Raw genomic sequence first — 25,800 nt, 5'->3', positions numbered from 1 at the left:
AACTTGCAACATTCAAAGTTACCGTACATTTCAATCCATGTTGATGGTCGATGTGAGCATTTATTCATAAGCATTGATCTGCATGATTTTGTGCTAGTGTTGCTGCCACATGCTTGGCTATTAAATATTCAGGCAGATAGTTTTATTCTTATTTTTAAAATGGCTGCTGTTTCTTTTTGCATGCTATATCGAATGCATCATCATTGGATGCAAGATTAGTTATTATTAATATTTATGTTGCACCAAATGTGATTATTTTTACTTCTGCTTGCTTGTGTTTTTCCTCAGGTGTAATTCCCTCAGTTGTTTTCGTCAGAGCACAGCACAGTGGGTGCCATCACAAATCCCTCATTAGTGCACTGAGCTTTAAATGCTTCATTTAATCCGTCTCCTCGGCTGTTCCGGCGTGGGAAGACAGGGACATTATTTGAGAGAAATTAAGAAATAGACTGCAATGAAAGCTTCCTGTAAATCAGCAGGATTGGCTCTGATTGGTGTCAGAATTCATTGGAACAATTCTGACATTTAAACCATACAGATTTTGAATATTTGCTTTGAGCTTTCAAAAAACAATTTTTCTCCCTTGAAGTCATTTCTTATAACATGAATGCTTATCAACCGGAGACACACTGTTGGTTTTGGCGAGCCAAACAGACATTTTCTTCAGCACAGAGCAAAGGAGAGCACGTACATTCTAGTATAAAGTCTACTCAGTTCCTGCTTTTCTGTAACACAGTGCTTTAGAAAAGTATGCATTTCTATTCTAATTCAATAAAAGATTTTGTTATTGTAAATACAAACTTTAAATTATTAGAAGAAATTGTCTTTTTGGTAGATTATGTGAAGAGCAACATAATCAGCATATGTAGACATTGTAGTTAACTGGTCAGAGACAAGTGATTGTCTCTACTGTTTATCAGCAGGAACTTGTATGGTGGATGCTAAACTATACAAAAACTAATAATAGTAATAATAATAGTTATACCCATATAATCATTGATTGCAGGTAAGTTTTTTAAGCAGTGTTGCTGCTTTTAAAAAGAAACCAGTGGTGGTTCATGTATTTTTTTTATTGTAGAAAACTTTTACTTCAGTACATTAACAGTACAGTACAGTACAGTACAGTACAGTACAGTACAGTACAGTACATGTTCCTCTTTTTTTTAATCATAAATACATTGATAATTGATTAAATGAGAATATTTCATGAGCACACACATGAGAAATAAAAAGTGCTAACAAAATTCATAGACAAACATATTGGACATGGGCAATTTATAACATTAGATTAGATTAGATTAGATTAGATTAGATTAGATTAGATTAGATTAGATTAGTTTAGATTAGATTAGATGTAACTTTATTGGCATTGTGCAAGGTACATGTACAGAGCCAATGAAATGCACTTAGCATCTAACCAGAAGTGCATAAGTGGCCTATTTACAATAGATAAAAAAAGGTATGAGGTCCATATATACAGGGGTGAATAATGCACAGAAGGTGCAGTAGGTAATAATATATGGTGTGTATATATATATAGTAATATACAATATACAACATACTGTGCAAAGATTATGCATAGACAGACATGTCAGAAGAGAATATACTCAAATGACATAGTTATGTACAAGTATGAATGTATATATGATACAGTATATACAGTATAAATATAGGTGGAATGTACAGTAGCTCAAATGTGAGTTAAGTAGGGTGTGAAAAGAAATGTGTAGTAGAAAAAGAGTGCAAAATACACAGAAAGTGACAATGCAGTATTGAATCAGCTGTTTAGTTCAGTCACAGGAAAAAAGAAAAAATATTAAATGCAACTTTGAATTAATTAAATATAACAGATCATGCTGAATATTTTCCTGAATATTTTAATTTAAATATTAGTAAAAAATAACACAAGTGAACAAAACATGCAGTATTTAAATGAAGGTTTTTATTACTGAGGGAAAACAAAATCCAAAACTACATGGCCCTGTTTGAAAAAGTGTTTCTCCCCCCCCCCCCGTTAGAACTGTGGTTTATCACACCTGAGTTCAGTTTCTCTAGCCACACCCAAACCTGATTACTGCCACACCTGTTCACAATCAAGAAATCTCTTAAATAGAACCTGCCTCACAAAGTGAAGTAGACCAAAAGATCCTCAAAAGCTAGACATCATGCCAAGAGATTAAGAAATCCTGAAACAAATGAGAAAGAAAGTAATTGAGATCTATCAGTCTGGAAAAGGTGTCAAAGCCATTTTAAAGCTTTGGGATTCCAGCGAACCACAGTGAGAGCCATTATTCACAAATGGCAAAAACATAGAACTGTGGAGAACCTTCCCAGGAGTGGCCGGCTGACCAACATTACCACAAAAGCACAGCAACGTCTCATCCAAGAGACATGGATGACTCCATAAGAAACACCATTAGAAAGAGACTGGGCAGAAATTGACAGTTCCAAGATGAAAACCGCTGCTAAGCAAAAAGAACATAAAGGCTCGTCTCAGTTTTGCCAGAAAACATCTTGATGATCCCCAAGACTTTTGGGAAAATACTCTGTGGAATGATGAGACAAAAGTTTAACTTTTTGGAAGGTGTGTGTCCCATTACGTCTGGCGTAAAAGTAACACTGGAACATCATACTAACAGTAAAATATGGTGGTGGTAGTGTGATGGTCTGGGGCTGTTTTGCTGCTTCATGACCTGGAAGACTTGCTGTAATAAATGGAACCATGAAATGAGAAATGAGTGGCCTAGTAAAAGTGACCTGACCTGAATCCTACTGAGATGCTGTGGCATGATTTTAAAAAGGCGGTTCATGCTCGAAAACCCTCCAATGTGACTGAATTACAACAATTCTGCATGGATGAGTGGACCAAAATTCCTCCACAGCGCAGTAACAGACTCATTGCAGGTTATCACAAATGCTTGTTGCTGCTAATTGTGGCCCAACCAGTTATTAGGTTTAGAGGGCAAACACTTTTTCACACGGGGCCATGTAGTTTTGGATTTGTTTTCCCTCAATAACAAAAACCTTTATTTAAAAACTGCATGTTGTGTTTACTTGTGTTATCTTTTACTAATTCCCGTGGGCTCACCACCTGCAGGAGGGACCATAAGGGACGGTGCTGTGAGGATTGGGCAGCAGTCGAAGGCGGGGGTCTGCTTAGACTGCTGCCCCCGCGACCCGAATTACGGATAAGCGGGAGAAAATGACATGACATGACATCTTTTACTAATATTTAAATTATTTTGATGATCTGAAACATTAAAGTGTGACAAACATGCAAAAAATTTTGAAATCAGGAAGGGGGCAAAAGCTTTTTTAAACCACTTTACTTTGTATTGCCAGTGTCAATATTCTCCCTTTTTTTTTTTTCCCCTGTTGAAAACTCATCTCTCATCTCATCTCATCTTCTCCCGCTTATCCGGGGCCGGGTCGCGGGGGCAGTAGTCTAAGCAGAGATGCCCAGACTTCCCTCTCCCTAGACACTTCTTTCAGCTCTTCCGGGGGGACACCGAGGCGTTCCCAGGCCAGCCGGGAAACATAGTCCCGTTCCATCCTTCCCTCACTCGTGAACAAAACCCCAAGATACTTAAACTCCTCCACTTGAGGCAGGAACTCTCCACCAACCTGAAGTGGGCAAGCCACCCTTTTCCGACTGAGGACCATGGCCTTGGATTTGGAGGTGCTGATTCTCATCCCAGCCGCTTCACACTCGGCTGCAAACCGTCCCAGTGACTGCCGAAGGTCTTGGTTTGATGAAGCCAACACGACAACATCATCTGCAAAGAGCAGAGACGAAATCGCGTTGTCACCAAACCGGACACCCTCCGGCCCCTGGCTGCGCCTAGAAATTCTGTCCATAAAAATTATGAACAGAACCGGTGACAAAGGGCAGCCCTGCTGGAGTCCAACATGCACCGGGAACAAGTCTGACTTACTGCCGGCAATGCGAACCAAGCTCCTGCTTGTAAAGCCCTTAGTAAAGGAGCCCGGACCCCATACTCCCAGAGCACCCTCCACAGGCCGCCGCGAGGGACACAGTCGAATGCCTTCTCCAAATCCACAAAACACATGTGGACTGGTTGGGCAAACTCCCATGAACCCTCCAGCACCCTGTAGAGGGTATAGAGCTGGTCCAGTGTTCCACGGCATGGACGAAAACCACACTGTTCCTCCTGAATCCGAGGTTCTACTATCGGCTGTATTCTCCTCTCCAGTACCCTGGCATAGACTTTCCCAGGGAGGCTGAGAAGTGTGATCCCCCTATAGTTGGAACACACCCTCCGGTCCCCCTTCTTAAAAAAAGGGACCACCACCCCGGTCTGCCATCCCAGAGGCACTGTCCACGACCGCCACGCGATGCTGCAGAGGCGTGTCAGCCAAGACAGCCCCACAACATCCAGAGACTTGAGGTACTCAGGGCGGATCTCATCCACCCCAGGTGCCTTGCCACCGAGGAGTTTCTTGAGATACCTCGGTGACTTTAGCTTGGGTGATGGACGAGTCCACCTCTGAGCCCTCAGCCTCTGCTTCCTCAATGGAAGACGTGACGGCGGGATTGAGGAGATCCTCTAAGTATTCCTTTCACCGTCCAACGACCTCCCCAGTTGAGGTCAACAGCTCCCCACCTCTACTGTAAACAGCATTAGTAGGGCAGTGCTCCCTTCTCCTGAGGCGCCGGACGGTTTGCCAGAATCTCTTCGAGGCCAGCCGATAGTCCTTCTCCATGGCCTCACCGAACTCCTCCCAGGCCCGAGTTTTTGCCTCCACAACCACCCGGGCTGCAGTTCGCTTGGCCTGCCGGTACCCGTCGGCTGCCTCAGGAGTCCCACAAGCCAACCAGGCCCGATAGGACTCCTTCTTCAGCTTGACGGCATCCCTTACTTCTGGTGTCCACCACCGGGTTCGGGTATTGCCGCCTCGACAGGCACCGGAGACCTTACAGCCACAGCTCCGAGCGGCCGCTTCGGCAATGGAGGTGGAGAACATGGTCCACTCGGACTCAATATCTCCAGCCTCTCTCGGGATCCGGTCGAAGCTCCGCCGGAGGTGGGAGTTGAAGATCTCTCTGACAGGAGACTCGGCCAAACGTTCCCAGCAGACCCTCACAGTACGCTTGGGTCTGCCAAGTCTGTCCAGCTTCCTCCCCCGCCATCGGATCCAACTCACCACCAGGTGGTGATCAGTTGACAGCTCTGCCCCTCTCTCTACCCGAGTGTCCAAGACATATGGCCGCAGGTCAGATAAAACAACCACAAAGTCGATCATCGACCTACGGCCTAGGGTGTCCTGGTGCCACGTGTACTGATAGACACCCTTATGCTTGAACATGGTGTTCGTTATGGACAAACTGTAACTAGCACAGAAGTCCAATAACTGAACACCGCTCGGGTTTAGATCAGGGGGCCATTCCTCCCAATCACGCCCCTCCAGGTGTCACTGTCGCTGCCCACGTGGGCATTGAAGTCTCCCAGTAGAACGACGGAGTCCCCAGTCGGAGCACTTTCCAGCACCCCTCCCAGAGACCCCAGGAAGGCCGGGTACTCTACACTGCCGTTTGGCCCGTAGGCACACACAGCAGTGAGAGACCTATCCCCGACCCGTAGGCGCAGGGAAACGACCCTCTCATTCACCGGGGTAAACTCCAACACATGGCGGCTGAGCTGGGGGGCTATAAGCAAACCCACACCATCCTGCCGCCTTTCACCATGGGCAACTCCAGAGTGGTGAAGAGTCCATCCTCTCTCGAGGAGTGTGGTTCCAGAGCCCAAACCGTGCGTAGAGGTGATCCCGACTATCTCTAGTCGGAACCTTTCAACCTCACGCACAATCTCAGGCTCCTTCCCCGCCAGCGAGGTGACATTCCACGTCCCTAGAGCTCCTTGAACTGCCACCTTAACGTGGTGAAGGGGTTTGAATACCCGAATGACCCTAGGAGCTATGTTGTCCGGGGTTATATGCCCTGGTAGGGTCTCCCAAGGCAAACAGGTCCTAGGCGACGGGTCAGACTAAGAGCAGGTAAAAAAAAACCCCGTATGAGACAGAACAGATCAAGGACCGTGACGTCGCCCGGTATGGCGCAGCCGGGGCCTCACCTTGGAGCCAGGCCCGGGGTTGGGGCTCGTATGCGAGCGCCTGGTGGCCGGGCCTTCCCCCACGGGGTCCGGCCAGGCTCAGCCTGAAGAAGCGACGTGGGGCCGCCTGCCAGTGGGCTCACCACCTGCAGGAGGGACCGTAAGGGGCCGGTGCGAAGAGGATCGGGCGGCTGTCGAAGGCGGGGGCCTCGACCACGCGATCCCTTGACACGGAAGCTGTTGAAAACTATGATAGTTAAAATAAACAATTTATATACGTACATAAAATGGATGACAGAAAAAAAAAAACATTAAGTTTATATTTATTTCCAAATGGCATAAAAATGTTCCCTATTCGATACATGGTTATGTAAAGCTTGACATTACAATGACAGTGCTATATCTTGCTGTGACATTATTATCATTCATGAGATTGATAAGCTCTTTGTGTGTCATATCTGCTAAGCTGTAAGCATGGTGTTATATTTACAGGTCAGTTGGCTGCTGGAGATAAAACCGCATTTGATGACTGGACAAAGTATTAATGTCAAGCAAAACAACAGGACACTGTTGGGCCTTCCTCCTGCCTACGCATCTATTTATTTCAGCTTAATGTACATTTAATCTGCTATGAGGGAAAATATTATATAGATATGATGAATTTAGAAAGTCCAGTGAAACTTAAACAACCTTCTGTATTCTGATATTCGTCTTAAACACCAAGCAGCACTAATATTTACAGCAGGCCACAAAATTCAGAAGCATTTTTCTAACAAAATCTATTGTACACAATGTCTCTTTACTTCTCTATTGTATGTTACAAAATCATTGAAGCCTATTATTGCTTTAAAATAAGCAGTTAGTTCATAAACATGTTTAAATAATTCATTCATTCATTCATTTTCTCCCGCTTATCCGTAATTCGGGTCGCGGGGGCAGCAGTCTAAGCAGGCCCCCGCCCTCGACTGCTGCCCAATCCTCACAGCACCATCCCTTATGGTCCCTCCTGCAGGTGGTGAGCCCACGGGAAGGCGGCCCCACGTCACTTCGATGTCACGGACCTTGATATTTCCCTCGTAAGGGACCCCCGGAGCATAGAGGGTTAAGGGCCTTGCTCAAGGGCCCAAGAGTGGCAGCTTGGCGATACCCCAGACCTTCCGATCGGCAACCCAGCGCCTTAACCGCTATATATATATATATATATATATATATATATATATATATATATATATATATATATATATATATATATATATATATATACACACACATACACACACACACACACACACACACACATACATACATACATATTTACACACACACGCAGAAATTGATTATGTATGAACAAGCATGTCAGTAACTATAGTAGAGACACCTTTATGGTTCCCTTTGCATGGTCTCATCTTTGTGACACTGTTTCCTTAGAATAAAAGTTTGACAGCTAAAATAAATGCTCCGTTTCAAACAAAAGCTCTGTTAATAAACGAATGCTCACCCTTCCCACCATGCTGGTAGGTCTGTGCAAGGAATAATTAGGTGGATAAACATGGTAAAGGCTTGGGTTGCAAAAAAATGCCCATATGGGACTGTTGCCCCTGAGGCCCAATGTGTGTCAAACCAGTTTATAATATACAGTATGAGGTTTGCACAATAAGCTACACCTATGGAAGTTCTTAGATTCAGTAGAAAAAAATGACTTACTTACTTACACACACACACACACACACACACACACACACACACACACACACACACACAGGCCACAAAAGTTGGAAATATAACCTTCTATGAGATTTTAAATTTCTAAAGTGCTGGCATGTAATTGGCAGATTTTGCCCCAGAGAAAGCTCTATTTTCTTGTGTCATTACTGAAAGATTGAAAAAAATGCCCCTGTTGTGAAAGAAAGACAGTATTAAAAAACAGGTTTGCATTCTGTGGTTTCAGTTACGTATCATTGTTATGACTTATCAGTATTTATTACTACTGCCTGAAGACCCAGTGCTTTTTGTTTAATTTGTTTTTGGCAAGTTTAAAAATTTGTCTTTGAAAAGTTCCTTTAATAAACAGCTTCGAAATGAAACATGTCATTCTCAGCACCATCTGACACACAGACACACATTTCGATTAAGAAATGTGTAAAGAAGCACAGTAATGTTGCCAAAGAAGTATCAAGGTAACCCAATTTTTAAAACATAACACGCTAAGCATTATTGCCTCACCACTCCAGGGTTCCTGGTTGATCGTAAGTTACCTCCCTAATCCAAAAACATGAGTCACTTTATATTTACTTTAGTACTCTCACACTTTGACAGTAAAAATGGGCTATTAACGTCTAACCGAGTAATATGTGCTTTATATTTATATTGCTGACATACTGCTCTGGAATCACTGTGTTAAATTAAATGGAATCTGCTTATTAACACATACAAATATTGAAAACAGGGTAGTTGGTTGGCATATTTGGTTGGATTATCCTTATCCTGAGAGAACGTATTATTGTACTGTCTTCTAAATTTTATAAAAACCTTTAAAGCACTTGGTTAAAGTTGGGTGGCTTTTGGGCTGTCAATTTACATACATTGTTTTAAGGTACTTTCTAACATTCCATGCTACAAGCCACACACAGCTCTCTTTTTTACTAAGATTAATGTCTCCCTACATGCTGTAGATATCTACAACAAAGGAAACTGAAAAAGGTTATAAGATTCTTAAACTTATCAACAGAGGTGGCAAAAGTACACACATCCTTTACTTAAGTAGAAGTACAGATCCTCATGTTTTAAAATACTCGGGTAAAAGTTGAAATACTGATTATACTTTTTTACTCAAGTGAAAGTAAAGAAGTTTTGGCTCAGACATGTACTTAAGTAAAAAGTAGTTATTACAGCTACCTGTTTTAGCTGTTAACCGGACCTCACATCATGATAGATAGATAGATAGATAGATAGATAGATAGATAGATAGATAGATAGATAGATAGATAGATAGATAGATAGATAGATAGATAGATAGATAGATAGATAGATAGATAGATAGATAGATAGATAGATAGATAGATAGATACCTGTTTTAGCTGTTAACTGGACCTCACATCATGATAGATAGATAGATAGATAGATAGATAGATAGATAGATAGATAGATAGATAGATAGATAGATAGATAGATAGATAGATAGATAGATAGATAGATAGATAGATAGATAGATAGATGTAATAGCCTAGTGGGTTAATGTCGGTCCCCACGAGGATGAGTTTGAGAGTTTGATTGCTGGTTGCTGTGTTGGTAAATAAAACTTCTGGACCTTGTCCACTCTGAAAACATTTCAATTCTGTGTTGGATTACAGTTTTTCCCAGTCGCTTTGGAGTGTGTCTCAGATCAGAAATGAAATTCTCAAAACTACTTGTTCAAAATCCACATCATTTAGTCATTTGTGCTCTTCATAAAAACATTTCTCGTTGCTTTGATCAAATTGCGAATGCTTTTGTACATCATTCAATCGATTGTGTACAAGTGTCTGCTGTTTCCTACATTATCAGTTGTTTATGTCATGTTGATCAAAATGTATTATACTAGTTTCACCTAAATGGTCTTAACCCCCAAAACATTTAGGCATCAGATCATTGCATAAGTCAATGAATGCAGAATGGTTAAACCAGTTGTCAAAATTAGTCAAGCTCTTCTTCTTCACAGTTCTATTAAACTTTTTTGGTAAATGTGTCTTGATGAATTGTGCAGATGAACCTTGTATGTCACTAATTAAGGGGCGTGTTCAATTTTAGATCAACCAATAATCAACTAGTTCTCTAAAATAAGTCAAGGCTGAATCTCGTGAACCTTTACTGTAATTGGTGAGTGTTTATAAAAAGAGCAAAGCACAGATTTATAATTGTTAAAAACGGATAAACAACTAGGTCTAATGAAGTTAGACAACTAATGAACATGGTCGAGAACCAAAAATAAGGATGCGTGCTGGAAGGGTAAGGAGGCAAAATAGAGGAAGAGAAAGAAGAGGCCAGAGAAATAGACACATTTCAGGTGAAATTGTGTTGATAGTTTGAAAAAAAAAGATAGACCTGCTCTAAACAATAATTGCAGCCTGTCCTTCCTGATGGTTCAGTGGGTTAAAACTGCTATTTTGCTGTTGGTGGGGTTCAGGGTTTGAATCCTGCTTTCTGTGTTCCTTTCTGGTCTGAATTTCTTGCTTTGAAGCATGAAATGAAGAATAACCCCCCCCACAACGAAGGTGAGTTGTGGGACTTGATGGCTTTGTGGTAAAGGCCTTGCCTCTGAGCTTGCTGGTTCAAATCTGGCTTGTCCCCAAACTGGGTAAGCTGTGTGGAAAGTAGTGTGTGGTCAGCATTGGAATGGGTTACTGTGAACAAAGGCTGTCCACATCCGACCTTCCGCGCAGCCATTTCTGACACCTTCCTCACTACGGTCACCGAAACCTTCCACACTCTTTACTTTGAGCCCTGGCTTGAACCGGCAACCTCTCAACCCAGAGGCAAAGCTCTTCCAATTGAGCCACAGGATCTCCTGCAAGAGCCTGATTTTTAGGACCTTTTTTGGTTCTTTTATAAAACTTTTTAAACAATTTAAAGGAAAGCTAAGGGGTAGGAATCGAACCAGATGAGTCAGATAGCAGAGGCCGCATCACTAACTACTACACTACCAGAAGGGTGGCAAAGAAGGCTTTGCTAATTGGACTCTTGGTTTTTCTATAGTTAGGAGACCACTATTTTCTCTTAGATCATGATATTAGAGGGTCAAAACTTCTTCTTCCTGTACATTCTCACAGTTACTCGAAGTCTATGAGAAGTGACTCAGGTACAAGAACCACATCTCCAACACCTGCACCACTGATATACCATGATTTAGCAGCAACCAATTTTAATGACCTTTTATTGTTCTGTTTTTTAAAAACTTCTTATAATGTTCAATATGAAACTAGAGGTAAGAATCGAACCAGGGAAGTATTTCATCATAGATCGCTAATGGCATTACTTCAAAACTCAAAACTTTGTTAGACATGTAAATAAGCAGGAAAGACAAAGACAAAGAGACACAGACACAGCTTTAGAAAAAGTGAGAAACAAATAGAGCAACAGCAAGAGAGAGACATATACAGTGAGACAGAGACATTTACTAAAAGAGACACAGAGACAATTAGATAGAGAAAATAGAGAGACAAAGATAGCGAGATATTGCCACTTCCTGTTGGAAGTGTTTATCCCGAGCGACTCTTAATGATCTCATTTACTAAATGAGCAGTAGTGAGTTAAGGGCTTGCTCAGGTGCCCAAAACTGGCAGCTTGGAGGTGTTAAACATGTATCATATGTACAGCATGTGATATGTATGTAAGCATATGTACAGTGATTAAATATAAAGGCTATATCAGTGCAGAGACGTGTGGACATCATTAAGAGCCTTTGCTATGTTTCCACACGGACAGTTAATGAGGTGATACCGGAGAAACTGCACCTCTTCAAGTCAAGTCAGGAAGCTTATATATAGAAAATTATAGACATTTTACAGATTTGAATGATGTATTGTTTTTATCTGTACAATCAATAAAGACAGTAATTTAAGTTTGTGTCGCCATTATGAGGGAAAAACCCACAAAAAGCCACCCAGAGGGTTAATTGTGTGAATCATGGTGGATTTAGTGTTTGATTTGAGACTTGGTGCAGAAATAAAACAAAAGTTTACTGATTAAAAATATTTTTATCTGGAGTTTATTTATTTCTTTTATATCTAAGAAAGGACGTCGTGGATAAACGTATTTTTCGCCGAAGGTTTTAATTTCGCCTCTTTTTTATTTAGTTATTTATTTATGTATTTACATTTTCTATAAAAAATGGTGAAACAGAAATGCGCGCTGAATTGATAGCGCGTTAATAAAATTTAGTGCTGTTTAAAAGAATCTTTATTTTGACAGCCAAATATACATTATATATATATATATATATATATATATATATATATATATATATATATATACATACATACATACACATACATACATACATACATACATATATATATATATATATATATATATATATATATATATATATATATATATATATATATATATATATATATATATACACACAGTACAGACCAAAAGTTTGGGGTTTCCTGAAAATTGTAGAGTCACACTGAAGGCATCAAAACTATGAATTAACACAATTAACACACAAAAAAGTGTGAAACAACTGAAAATATGTCATATTGCAGGTTCTTCAAAGTAGCCACCTTTTGCTTAGATTACTGCTTTGCACATTCTTGGCATTCTCTTGATGCCTACTTTGAAGAACCTACAATATGACATATTTTCAGTTCACTTTTTTGTTATGTATATAATTCCACATGGGTTAATTCATAGTTTTGATGCCTTCAGTGTGACTCTACAATTTACATAGTCATGAAAATAAAGAAAACTCTTTGAATGAGAAGGTGTGTCCAAAATTTTGGTCTGTACTGTATATATATTAATACAAAACGAATAAAAAATGTTGTTACCTAATGAATGTATCCAGGCTGAAGATCCACATATAGAACACAAGCAGAGAAAAAATGATGATGATCAGGAATGTGTCTGTTCTCAGTCATGTTTACATCACTGACTCCCTCTGTCTCATCCACGTTCACCCCAAACTTCTTACTGCCTTCTGCCTGCTGATCCGTAAACTAGTCTGGTGAGTTAGAGTCAGAACTTTATACACCAGCGGATTAAAAAAAGACAACAGGAATGACAACAGGAAAGATAACAGGAAATAGGTTGTTCGGCTGAAGTCGGCACGCAGTGAAAATAAAAAAAGAAAATTCACCAAATCAATGTATTAAAACCGAAGTAACGAGCCTGTTTTAAAAATGTAAGAAGTAAAAAGTACAGATATTGGTGTAAAAATGTAATGAGTAAAAGTAAAAAGTTGAAAAATAAATAGTGGAGTAAAGTACTGATACCAAAAAAATCTACTTAAGTACAGTAACGAAGTATTTGTACTCCGTTACTTCCCTCCTCTGCTTATCAAGCATTCATGCTTTAATGGGTAACTGACTGGTAAAAAGGCTTTATGGAGTCCAGGCCATGAGTGTGAATCACACAGCTTGCATAATTTTTATATATAATGTGACAGAGAATAATAAATAAGTTGTATGTAAGTGAATGTGAAGTGAATTTTCTTCTCTCAACTCGCAAACCTCAACGTAATTATGATTATAGGTAGGAACCTATGGGGAAAAAACAAAAAAATTAAATAAAGGAAAAATCTGGTATGTTTGTTCAGTGGTTGCATACATTAGTATTTTTAAAGTAAGTTGCTTAAATATTAATGTATTTCTCTGGCTGCTTACTCGGTTCATTGTTAGAGTATATAAGGACTTGGACATACGTGCATTATTGTTGGAATTTTGGTTTAAACAGCTGATTTTGGATTTATGTTCTTGGCGTTTTTGGATGGAGCCTGAACTGCTGCACACATTCTATTTATTAATTTATAACAGCTTTCCTCAGTAATGTTCAAAGTTATCGCAGGCTGTCTCAGAGATTCATGGACCTTGCACTACCTCCTTCATTGCATTAAAATTAAACTTTTTTTCCCCCCAGCTCAGACAAAACGTGAGGAAAAATGTAAATAACAATACCATTAAGAATTCCGCTATAAGTCCTGTGTCAGTTAGTACAAAGAGAACAGTGATGAGTTTTATAGTCCCAACCAGTAACTATGCGTAAAAAGCGCTGACAAAAGGTGTCGATTTTTTTTTTAATATTGCACTAGGTTATGTAGAAATAATATGTCATTGTAAACAAGTATGGGTAAGTATGTATAACATATTACAGTGTAGTACTCAGTTTGACTTTCTCTGCAAAGGTAGTGTACTGAACATGCAAAGCACTTTTGAAACTGCAAAAAACAACAGCATTTCAGAATCTGAATTCCTACACCCACTTTCACTTTTTATACTATTTACACATAGTGACAAGGACAGATTATGAAAACCTGAGCCCTGGATAAAAATGCATCAATACCCTGTTTTTTCAATTTTATTTATTTTTTTATTAAACTTATTGAAAAATGGACAAGCAGGTTAGATTTCTAAATAACCATACAATGCATGACAGCAGAAAGTATTAAAAACACAAACATTTTTCTCCAGGTAACATTAAACACCAGAGTTTAAAAATTCCTAAAACAGCAAGTCATAGAAATTTGATTTGCGTCTATGGCATATCCAGGCATGTCCTAATAAATAACAGTACATTTGTTTTGGGAGTCAAAACAATGAGTCAAATAATTACTCCACCCATATTGAACCACTCAGTTCCAAGCCTGGTTCACAGAAAGGAAATATTGTGGGATAAAATTTTCCATGAACTGGTTATTTTTAAATGTGTACAACTGTTTTAATAGACAAAAAATGTGCAACTTGATTTGACTTGCTTGGTTGAGCTTAGAAATTGCATTGCTTTGACTGAATGTAATATAAGACAGTTTGCTTGTTATTATTAAATTCCTGGCTAAACAATGTTCAGTTTGGTAGAAAAGTTTAACTATGAAAGTTCTGTATGTGGTAAACAGCCTCTTCATTGTAAATGCGAATAAGCGAGTTGATATATAAAAATTTAATTAACCTCTGCCTACACATTCTCAGTCCCCATTTGTCACATATGGATGCGTTCACCAGGATCCCTTGGCATCACTTTTTGAAGTTGGGAGTGAAAACCTTTTGCTGAACGCTGTTTCACAGTCGACACTTTAATATGAGACAGGGAATTAATTCTTAAATCAAAAATCAGTTGGAAAGCTAGATAAATATGACTCAGGGCAGTCTGCATACCTAACAAGTCCAATTTCAACACCACAGGCTCCAGTTCAGGGCTCTATAAAGGTCTAAGGGGAACCCTGCACGTTGCCAAATTATGCCAAAGGGGTCAAAGTCTGTGGGAATCCCCACACGTTAAAAAGTGAAGCCATGACGAACATGTACATATGTGAGTTGGGAGTGAAAACGTGTTCCCTCTGTTCAGTATATTGTTTACTCTGTATATTGGACCAAACTTTAGTAAAAACATAATAGAAAAATACAACAAAAATATTTTTGCCCAACTGCCCATAAGAAGACTATAGAGGGAAAGTTTTATATTTTTAAAAAAGGAACACAGCTGGGGGCACTCATTAAATGTTGTATGTTGAAACCCTAACCCTGGATAATACAGATTTCAAATAATACAGTGCTATTTAAAGAGAGGAATTTGTAATAAGTTAAAATAGAAGCAGCATAGCTGAGTGCATTTTTTTTACTTTGTTACAAGACAGCATAACAAAGAAAGCTTTTCAATGGCTTTTGCTCCTAACATTGACATAGTGCCCATCTCTGTGTTGTTTTTCTCGTCTAATTAACTAGGAACTAGGCAGCAATCCAAAAAAGGCCAGTCAGTGTCCTTTTCTAATCAGATAATGAGCCTGAGAATCACAACAGTAAACCTTCCTATGTAAAGCCTGGCTGCAAATTCAGTGCATGTGAGGGAAAGGCTTCCTGGTGTGGATTAAAGACACATTTGAGGATTTGAGGCCCATTTTCATTTAGGTTACATAACAGCCCATATAAGATTATCCATTAAAGATGTTTCATGATCTCCAGCAGAGCTGTAAACACCATAAACATTGCTCCTTAAGGTTCAAGTAGGGCTAATTCGGTCCTCTTAATGACATGCTTTATTATATTTTTTTCGGAAGGAGCCAGTAAGACACTCTTTTCCAAAATAATCAGTGTGGCCTCCATGACAACATTAGTAAGACGTGAAAAGTGCTTGAACTTTTGCTTTAGTGGTAAGTAGTTGTTTTTTTCCTCTCGATTTTAGTCTTCTAAATCAGCCAAATAAATACAGACATTTGATGTGTATTCTTTGGCTGATCAGAATGAAAGGCCCAAGAAAGTAGTTTTTTCTTTTACACTACAGCAAAGTGACAATTACACAATGTTATGTACCGTATCTATGTATCGGACTATAATGTTATGTATCGGACTATAATGTTATGTATCGGACTACAAGCCGCTACTTTGTTCTCCACGTTTTGAACCCCGCAGCTTAAACAACTAAGCGGCTAATTTATAAATTTTTCCTGGGTTTTTACCGGTTTCACAAACTTCAAGCCAAAAAACTGAACCCCATAACATTAGACCAATGAAACTTCCGAACGGAAACGGAAAAACGCACCTCACTGGTGTTCTAAGCTGCACGGAAAAAACCTCCATCGGGTGATTTTTAAACGCACAACAATGGCAAAATATAAACCGAGAGAGAAATAGTGAACGGAAGGAGGAAGACAGTGAACAATGACTTTCTTGGTCGGCTACTGTTTAGATACAAGCCGTTGTAACGCGTTGAGTCTGGGTGAAGGGAGAGCTCGCTAACTCCAGTTGCAACAGAAATCATATAAGCACAGACAGGTTTCCAAAACTCGTGCCTTTTTATTTTTCTTGGCAACAGCGTTATGAATTAGTCAAAGAAACTTAGAAATCAGCATCAGAAAATAATAAGGACATAATCCTCAGTCTTACACACATGCACTAATAGCAGAAAATGCAGTGCCAGGCTATTCCCAAAATACCGCTATGCTCCTAAAGGAAGCGCAACATATTTAACTCGTTACACCGTGTGTAACGTGTCTTTCGTTAAAGCCTGTGTAAAGTACATTAGTGTAGACAGGCTTATAGACAGGTGCGGCTTATTTATGTTAAAAATAAAAATATTTTTTTTAATTCAGTGTTATTTATGGGTGCGCTTTATAGTCCGGAAATTACGGTATTACAAAACAAATTGTACATTGCTTTAATTACTTACGTTAGTGCAACTATAAGTTGTCATTCCCTCATGTTTTACTGAAAACTTGTTAACACAAAAACCAAAGCACAGTGAAATTCCTCTTCAGACTTTCCTGTGGAAGACAAGTTTTATTTCTGACTGTTACAAAGAACTGACACTGGAGACTCCTTACTACAGATGGTTTGATCATATCAAATGATAAGTACAATCATATATTTGAATAACTTACTTGAATCCTGGAGTACTGTACATCTAGCAAAATGTGCCACTGAAAGCTAAAAACATATCCATAACATGTCTGTTCATGCAGGATACATTTTAGGTTTGTGAGGATTTTAACTGAATTCCCCGAAGAAAAATAAACAAAAGAAGCAAACATTAAGCAACAAATAAACACACAATCCAATTTTAATAAGAGCACGGCTCCTTTTTGTGGTTATCCAAACAAGCAATCATCGTGCAGCAGTGCAATACATAAAAAATCATGTAGATAAATGTGAGTTTTAGTTAATGGCTATAATAATCTATCAGGGTCTGGTAAAAAAAATAACTTTTGAGTAACAGAGGCATGCAGTAAGATACTCTTTCCCAGAATAATCATTATGTGGCCTTCTTGACAAGACATTAAAAACAAAGTGCTTACATTTTTGCTTTAGTGTGACACACCCCTTACTCCATTCAAGTGTTCTGAATCAGCCAAATAAATGCATTCATTTGTATGTGTATTCTGTGGTTGATCAGAATGAAAGTTTAATCTTAGATGTGATATGTGATGAGTAATTTCAGTTTAACAGCACGTCCCAAGCAAGTATTTTTGTTTCTCTTACACTAAAGCAATGTGGTGATTAAACCATTTTTATTACAGAACAATTTTGCTTCTGTAATTACTTGCATTATTGCAGCTATAAGCGTCCATTCCCTTATCTTTTCTAAAAAAAAATATAATAAAATATAAAATGCAACCCCAAAGCACAGTAATATCCTTCTTCAGACTTTCCTGTGGAGAATTTTTACTTCTGACTGTTTCAAAGCACTGACACTGGAGACTTCTTACTACAAATATTTTAATTGTATAACATGATTGCACTTATTTCATATATAAATAACGTTTGAACCCGCCGTTACTCTAAAAATAGGAAAGTATTAGATTACCTGTGATTTCAAATACAGCCGACAGTCATAGGAAGAATAGTTCAATTCAATTTTTATTTGTATAGCGCTTTTAACAATGAACATTGTCTTAAAGCAGCTTTACACAGAAAATGTGGTGATTAAAAGTGAATATGTTCTTTATAAGTAAGTTTGTCCCAGATGAGCGAGCCGGTGGCGACCGTGGCAACGAAAAACTCCCCGAGATGGCTTAAGGAAGAAACCTTGAGAGGAACCAGACTCAAGAGGGAATCCGTCCTCATCTGGGTTGCACCGAATGTCCATTTATGGACATCAATAGTATGTTCAGTTAGCTAATAAATAATAGAAAAACACACCCAGTTCATCAGTAATGCCAGACAGATGTCGACAGGACATAGATAGAGATACAAACATGAGGGGGGACACTATGACTATTACTATAACTATATTTCATTATACAATGATTATATATATATATATATATATATATATATATATATATATATATATATATATATATATATATATATATATATATATATATATGTATATTTTTATATACAAGACTAACATTAATTGTAGGTACACAATACACTGAAAAGAGTGGCACTAAAAGCTACAAACATAACCATAAAACATGCCTGTTCATGTAGGGTATGTGATGTTTTTACCTGAACAGCCCCAGGGCAAAACAAAAGAAGCAAACATCAAGTAACAAATAAACTCACCATTCATTTTAATTGGAGCACCAGCTCATTTTTGTGTTGATTCAAACAAGCAATCATTGTGCAGCAGTGCAATACATGAAAAGATAATGCAGATGTTGTGAATGTCGTGAGCTTTAGTTAATGTTCACATCAATGAGGGTCCGGTGAAAATACCTTGTTAATTAGTGGGGTGAGAGAAAAAAAAACTCTGACTGGGCTGAGCTGCCAAGAAGGATTTACAGTAGCATTCCATACTGTATAATCGCTCTAGTGAAAATCTGTTTTTGGATTTAGTGCCAACTTTCTTTGTACAGAAGGGACAATCAAGTCATAAACAGATTGCAGGAACTTGGAAAGCTCATGAAGCAAGGCAATAAATGGCATTTAACTGAGCACTATTCATAGCCCAAAAAAATCTAGAGCAAAAATAAATGAGAATTAAGAAGATTCCCCGCATGAGTGCATCTTGTACAGGTCAAAGCCATGCAGGTTTCCTCTCACTGAAGATGAGGGGAGGGAAGTTAATTTTTATCATGCCTAGTACGTCACTCCATCCTAAATGTTTATCCATGACTCATAGCCAGCGATGTTCTTTAATAAGTCGAGGCTCAGATAAGATTTGGGTCACTGCAATCTAAATGCATTCGTCTACACAGTAACACAAAGTCAGTAGCATGAGCACAATAGCACAGTGGCTCATGGGAAAGTTAGGGCAGCTTTGATCCGTTGCATGTAAACACATTTACAAAGAGAGGGACGTTTTGCTTTAGCGTGAGCCGTTCAAATCTCCAGATTGTCATCAAGGGCAAGCAGGCGAGGAAGAAATTCCCAAGACGACTCCCTCTAACCACATCCTATATTGCTTTTCCACACAAAGCTCTGTTTTAAAAACAGTCCCGACAGACAGTTAAGCTGTCGATGCCACTTTTGGGTAAATGATGAAAAATACGCAGCACGCCAATGGTCTGTGGCGTTCTCGCATTCTACACGCACAGGGCAAACTGTGCCGCTTGTAAACAGATGCATGCATAGGCTGACAGCCACACGAAATGGCTTTTATATGCCTCAGCCAAGGTCTCTTTGAGGCTTTTGGTATAAATCTTAGCAGGGAAGAAAGCTAGCTGATGGGTGGGAGATTTATTCAAATATTAACACAACACACTGGCAGACACCATGTCTTTGGTGTCCATGGGCACAAATATAAATCTCTTTTGCACTTTTGTCAAGGTAGATTTATCATGTAGGTGTTTGCTAGAACAAGGGAATTTGTGGCCCTGTGCACTTTAGTAGGGTACAAATTGCCTGCAAGTACAGCTTTTCTTATGAGACCTTCTAAGTCAAGATTTTAGTGAATATTTCTTATGTTTTAGCCTGTGTTGCTAAATACTTTACATACATTTTTCTTCCACATCAATCTACTTACCATACACCATGATGACAAAGCAAAAACAGATTCTATAGATCATTTCTAAATTTATTTAGACTTCACCTGGGGCAAATTCAACTGACTGGACATGATTTGGAAAGGCACCTGTCTATATAAGGTCTAAAACCTGAAAATGCATCTCAGAGCAAAAACCAAGCAATGAAATCAAAGGAACTGCCTGTAGAGTCTAAAAACCAGGTTATGTTAAGGCACAGATTTGGGGGAAGCTGCAAAAATAACCACAATAGATTCCCAAGATGACAGTGGCCTCCATAATTCTCAAATAAATTAAGAAGTTTGAAACAACCAGGAATCTTTTATCACCCAGCCAAACTGAATTATGGGATCTCTTGATAAGAGAGGTCCTATTGGTCACTCTGGTTGAGCTCTAGAGATCATGTGTGGAGATGAGAGAAACTTCAACCATCACTGCATCATGCAACTGACCTGGGCAGAGTGACCAAAGAGAAGCTTCAGTGCCTAAAACAAAACAAAAAAAAGACAGAATTTGGAATTTTTATTGCAAATTCCAAGCTGTCTTGCAGTTTTCCATCTGGCAACTCTGCCTTATAAAGCCCATATCAATGAAGCTGATGATTGAGTTTCTGTTATATTGCAAAATACTTTTATATATAATAATTGTGTTTAATCTATGTGGTATGGATACACATCTATCTATCACTTTTATAACAACCTTTTTTTTTATATGTACTTGACCAATAGTAGATTGGATAAGCATGCTTTGTTTTGTTTTGTTTAGCAGGAACCAGCAGTAATGGCTGCTTAGTAAGAAGGTTATATTCTGATGTTATTTCTACCAGCTGTTTAATAAATATTATTATTCCCAATATGGATTCAGTTTGGACTGAAACCCTAAATCCAGCAAAAAAAAAAAAAAAGCTTAACTTCAAGGTTATTGTACAAAACCCGAAGCTCTGCTATATACAGTAAATTATTTAAAGAAAATGCATACTCAGATACTTTTGTATTTGTTATTTAATCATAACTGTAATGCATATTGTATATGCATATTTATAAGTATTTGTAATTATTTATAAGTATTTCTAAGTATATACGTGTACAAACCTGAAGTGAATATATGGTTTGAAAGTATAATGTTTAACTCATGTCTGACTACTAATATTTACACAAGCATGCATTGGCTGTAAATATAACGCATTCTGCTCCTATTTCTGTCAAAAAAGCATTAGCATCCAGCTAGCTTTTTCACAGACTATTTTAGCTAGCTTGTTTCAGGATTTTGCTAGCAGTAAGTAAATTGTTACAGATTGTTACATAATATCCCAGCAGAAAACACTGAGCAGAAAACCTCTGTCTCTCTCGCTTTGTACTGTACGTATGCAGGGATCTTTCAAATTAACCCAATACAGGTTGTTAAGGCTACACGGTGTAGCCAGCATTGCCTTGCAGAATGTCCTTTGGCTTGGATCCAAAACTAACAACTGGGATAAAAGGAGAACAAAGTAGTTGCTGTGGCTTGTGCTGATCAAAAGAGAACAATGTGATTTCTTTAAGAGGCCTGTGAGCACAAACGAAGTATACAGAAAGTTGCTGAGATTGGGGCCTGCTGAAAAGGGACAGGATGCATTTCCATGCATGTCAACAACAGGCAAACGAGAATTTAATGCTTCTCAACTGTCTCATAGTTCCCTTGCTCTCCACTGAAGCGGATCCCCGAAAACAAGCCTTGAAAATGGATAGCATGCCATAGTAATGGTGAGAATTTCTTACCATGCACTTGACAAGGCAAAGCTCCCAATAAACTTCTCTGCAGAATGGCAAATGACACTTTGCAGGGAGCACAGGCTCATCTGTTAAATGAGTTCCATATGGCCTGCAAATAAAAAAGGGCTTCATTAAAGGCATTTAATCGCCTTTTCCCGAACCTAGTGCAGGAACGCAGTTAGCATGCTCTTGGAACCTCTGTTTACACCAGACTGTGGCTTCACCCAAATAACAGGCCCTGACCACACTCTGCTATTGTGTTTGTGATTACTGTAAAGTGCTGTGCACAAACACTCACATAGCCAAAGCCAGAAAAACAAGACAAGGACAAAACAATCATTCGGAAACTGTCGCCTGGCCGCTGGCTAAGCATAAAATTAGCAGAAACTTTTGCAGCTTGATTAAAAACATTTATTGAATATGGAAATGTGAGGGCTGTGAAAAATTCAGAGATCCTTCAACCTTTAACAGTGACATGTAATAATATTGTTAAATGAACTTACCTGTGTATATATATATATATATATATATCTTCCCAGCCACTTAGAAATAGAAATACCTGTGCACCTACTGATTCCTGAAGTCCCCCAGTCAGGCATCACACCTGCATTAAAAGACCATTTTTTTTCAATCTCCCATGGCATGACATGGCAACAGTACACACATCCTTCACTCAAGTAGAAGTAGAGATACGCATGCTTTTAAAGACTCTGGTAAAAGTTAAAGTACTGGTGACACTTTTTCACTCAAGTTAAAGTAAAGAAGTTTGGGCTCTGACATGTTCTTAAGTAAAAAAGTAACCATTACTACTACATGTTTTAGTGTCATGCTGGTAACTGGACCTCTTATTTTGTTAATATAGAAATACAAAATAATTTCACATTTTGTTACCTAATGAATGTATCCAGGTTGAACAATCACCATTTAAAACACAAGCAGATCAGGGCATTATGAATGTCTCTGTTCTCAGTCATGTTAACATCGCTGACTCCCTCTGTCTCATCCATGTTAGCCATATTTGTTGCCTTCTGCCTTGCTCGTTGTTAGCTTGTAAGCTAGTCTTTGTCTGTGGTGCATGATAGCACACACAAAAAAAAGCCACACAACAACAAGAAACAGGCTGACAACAGTGCTCATTGAGAAGAAACAATATTGGTCATGTCACTAAATAAAATAAAACTGATATAACGAACCTGGTTTGAAAATGTAAAAAGTCGAATGATTTATTTATATGAAAAATGTAATGAGTGAAAGTAAAAAGTTGTCCAAGAAAATAAATAATGAAGTAAAGTACTGATACTAAAAAAATCTTAAGAACACTACAGTAAGTACAGTATTGTACTTCATTACTTCCCATCTCGGGCCTGTACACACTGTAGCCTTGAATATACTGTTATTCATAATTCTTTGCATTTTGCATTTTTACATTTGTGCCTTTTTGAGATGCTTTTCTTTTCACCACGGTTGAAAAGAGTGATTATTTAAGTTGCTATTTGGCCATTCTTCTCTTACCTCTGTCTTTAGCAAACATTTCCACATGCAGAGCTGCTGCTCACTGGATTACTTTCTGCCCCATTCTGTGTAAACTACTTTCACACACAGGCATCTGTGTGTGAAAATGTCACCATGCCACTGAGATTGCAATGTCTCCGAGAGTGCATTTTCTCCTAAATCTGAATCTTTAATATGAACATTAATTGAAGCTGTGTTGTGCCACTGTCACATGATTAGGTGAATAGATATTTACATAGTTGAGCAGGAGTAAAGGTGTTCCTGAAAACTGTTCAAAGATGTAAATATTTGTATATAATTTAATATTATGTACGTATATATGTTTTGACAGTATATACCACATAATAAACAAAATACTCACACATCATCTTTCTTTTTTGATTAGCTATTGTTTGTGCTGCCTCATATAAAACAAAACCTTATCACTTAATCGCCTCACCTTGCATCCAGGTCATGTTCCTGTCATTTCCTGACCGTTATCTAACAGCTGATCAGTGAGCCATGTTAGGGATTAATGATGTCACTGTACTTTCTCTTGCAGCAACAGGCCCTGTTGACCTATTTAACAACGTAATCTTCTTGTGGGAAAAAAAAGGTTCTGAGGCAAATGAGCATTTTTTAACAAGTGTATAGAGTATTTTATACTTTGTAAAAATAAAGTTGTAGATCTAACTGTGTCATGGTTTATAATATAATATAATATAATATAATATAATATAATATAATATAATATAATATAATATAATATAATATAATATAATATAATATAATATGTGAAAAAATGCTGTAAACTAAAAATGCTTTAAAAAATTGAAGTGTTAATAGTTTATATCTACCAATGAACAAAAGGGAAAGAAAATGAACAGAAGAGAACTCCAAATCAGTAGTTGGTGTAACCATTTTTTTGCCTGCAGAACAGCATCAATTCTTTTAAGTACACTTGCACACATTTTTTGAAGGACCTTAGCAGGTAGGTTGTTTCAAACAACTTTGAGAACTAACCACAGATCTTTTGTTGATGTTGGCTGCCTCAGATCCTTCTATCTCTTAATTTAATACCAGACAGACTTGATGATGTGGAGGCCAGAACCATTATTTTCAGGACTCTGCCTGTATTTAGCAGCATTCATCCAGACCAATTCTCCAGCTTCACTGGCAGAAATGCAGCCCCAAACTTGTAGGAAACCCCACCATTCTTCACTGTTGCCTGCAGAAACTCATCCTACCTTACAGCAAAACAAATTGTTGCAACAGTCAGATATTTCTACTAATCAGTCAGGAGCACATACTGTTTGAATACCCCAGTTCCTGTGTTTTTGTGCATAGTTGAGTATGGCTTTTTGGTCTCAATTCTTCCATGAAGACCACTTCTGGCCAGAGTTCTCTGATAGTAAATGGGTGTACCTGGGCGGATTGTTTTTTTGCCAGTTTTTTATCCACTGTCTTAAGTTTCCTTGGCAGACCACTGCGTCTACGGTTCTCAGAACTGCCCATTTCTTTTTTTTTTTTTTTTTTTTTCAAATAACTTGAACAGCACATTTTAAAACCCCAGTCTGTTTTGAAATCTTTGCCTGGGAGAAACCTTGCTTATGCAGTATAACTATTCTGCATCTTGCTGCTATTAATTTAATATTAAAGGCGAGCTATGATATCCCCTGGAGCCTTGCTAAAAAAGACCAAAAGTGGCTGCTTAGCAGTAGGGCTTCAATGGACAACAACCTGATTAATAACCCTTTAACTACTGAGCACAACAACCCACTTTTCAGCATTGACCATCATATATTTTCAGTCTGCCTCTGACATTGTTTTCAAAAATGGTGCTTGAATACTGAACTGATTCATACCCTGACCTAAATTCTGCTAGTATGTTTATCAATGGCTACAGTGACAACCGATCAATATCATTCCATAAAAGCAATATGAGTTACTTTCTACATACTTTCTACTGCTTGAAATTGCAGCTTAGTACAGTTATGTACACTAATATTTATCATTTATTACTTAATAGTTAAAAACATACACTTCTATTCTAAATTAAATAACAGTTATTTTTTAACTATATTCGACTTTATTTTAATGGCTATTTAGGAGCTACAGTATCTCACAGAAAAGAGTACACCCCTCACATTGCAGCAACCATTTACTATATACTTCTGTCAATCTGCCCTATAGATTTATTGTCTTTTAAAAATAACTCAACATACAACCATTATTGTCTAAATAACTGGCAACAAAAGTGAGTACACCTTAAGTAAACATGTCAAAACTATGTCCAAAGTGTTAATATTTTGTGTGTGCACCATTGTTATGTAGCACTGCCTTAATCCTCCTGGGTTTGGAATTCACCTGAGCTGGACAGGTTGTT

This window comes from Silurus aristotelis (genome assembly GCF_946808225.1).
Source record: "Silurus aristotelis genome assembly, chromosome: 28".
In the NCBI taxonomy this organism is placed as follows: Eukaryota; Metazoa; Chordata; class Actinopteri; order Siluriformes; family Siluridae; genus Silurus; species Silurus aristotelis.
Note: the sequence above shows the minus strand (reverse complement) of the source record.